The sequence below is a fragment of the Capsicum annuum genome, chromosome 4 (assembly GCF_002878395.1).
Source record: "Capsicum annuum cultivar UCD-10X-F1 chromosome 4, UCD10Xv1.1, whole genome shotgun sequence".
NCBI lineage: Eukaryota > Viridiplantae > Streptophyta > Magnoliopsida > Solanales > Solanaceae > Capsicum > Capsicum annuum.
The window spans coordinates 165,641,539-165,643,265 of record NC_061114.1 but is presented as its reverse complement, the minus strand read 5'-3'; the positions used below and the strand labels follow the sequence as shown (position 1 = coordinate 165,643,265).

General features: G+C 37.1%; 1 non-coding gene across 1 annotated transcript; it reads right to left on the bottom strand.

The window, feature by feature from the left end:
• Window positions 1-1,182: 1,182 nt before the first annotated feature.
• On the bottom strand, window positions 1,183-1,288 carry LOC124898308. Its single transcript, XR_007055282.1, has one exon. It is a non-coding gene; the product is annotated as a small nucleolar RNA R71 (small nucleolar RNA).
• Between the last annotated feature and the right edge of the window lie 439 nt (window positions 1,289-1,727).

Here is a 1,727-nt window from a genome sequence, read left to right as displayed (position 1 = left end):
TGTGGCTATGGTTGGGAGCATGTCCCAACAAGATATTCTTTGGCATTGTTTAGAGGATTTACATGGATAACTATGTACTTGGTCATATTATGGTTTTTTTGGTTTAGGTGGGACAGTATGACTTGGTTGGGTTGGTCTCAGATTTGGACTTATCCCAAAGTATTTGAATTCTAAATACTCTAGCTTGTTATATGTTCGGAATTCATCTGACATTGGTTGTATATTGGTTAGTTAGATTAGGTATAAGAGGTAGTCTTCGATCCTTATTGAACTTGAGATGTTTGACATGACTAGGACCTGGTTTGGGTCGTGTCATTACCCATGCATGAACACTACTTAGGAGAACATAACCTCAAGTTCCCCCTTGCTTTGACAAACTTAACACTTTTTCGACCTCATATTCGTGTAATTTGGTGATTGTGTTGAACAACTTTCAATATTCAAACCCCCTAATTTACTTTCATGTTTTGTTTTAGTTTTACATTTCGGGTTAACACATAGTTAACTCTCAATACATGTAGGTGGTGAAAGCTAGCTTGTACTCCTCGAGGATTAAACCCCGACTCATGTTAAGTATATATTTATAATAACTGCCTTGCATCGAAAAACTGATATAAGTTGAGTTTTATAAAAAAATGGCATCGTTGCTAAAGACTGAAGCTTAGTTTTCACTATCGCGGTGTTTTTAGTGAACTTGGTTTAATTGTAGTGCTTTTGCTTACCTTATTTGTTGTTTTTATTCCCCTTTTAGGTAATTTTCATAGTAATCACGACACCATGAGCCACAATATGAGAAATAAAGGCTCATTTTATGGACACCTCGATGATGAGGATCATCATAGTGATGTGGGCCATATGAGTGTAATCTGTATCCCATCGACCAAGGAAAATGGGGTATTCTACGTCATAAGTGTGATGCTCCACATGTTACAAATAAAAGGTCTATTCAGGGGCCAAGCACAAGAAGATGCAAACATACATTTGAAAAACTTCATTAAGATGTGTACCCCATTTGATATTGCCAATATTACTGAAGAGTCTATTTGGTTGAGACTTTTCCCGTTATACTAAAAAGGTGAAGTAATTTTTTTGTTGAGATCTCTACCCACGGGCCTATTACATCTAGGGTAAAACTTACGTAGGTCTTTTTGGATAGATATTTTCCTCCATCTAGAATGCTACAAATAAGAAACACAATAATAAATTTTCATCAACTTAGTGGTGAGCCCTTATATGAGGTATGGAAAAGGTTCAATGACAAACTCATGCAATTCCCGAACCATTAAGTGTTGGAAAATATGTTTCTCTAAATATTTTATAGTGAATTGTACCAACTAAACAAGACGGTGGTGGACAATGCATCAGGTGGTTCTCTTATGAAGTTATCATATGGTGTTGCGGCAAATCTACTTGAGCAAGTCACTAAGAAAAATATGGGATGGCACACTCAGGACTCCAAAGTTCCATAAGGTCCCTGGCCACATCTTATGTTAAAAATTAAAAAGAAAGAAAGAGGAGGAAAAAGATGAAAATATGGCCAAAGTAATGACCCAATTAGATCTCCTCACCAAACACGTGATGGGAGAACCTTCTAAGGCAGTCAATGTCGTTGTCTCTCAAGGTGCCAAAAGTTATGATGAGAATGAATCTAAGGCACTTGATTAAGAGATAAGGTTCTTGGCAAACCATCTAAAGGGTTCTTGCCCCACCTACCAGAGGTAAGACGG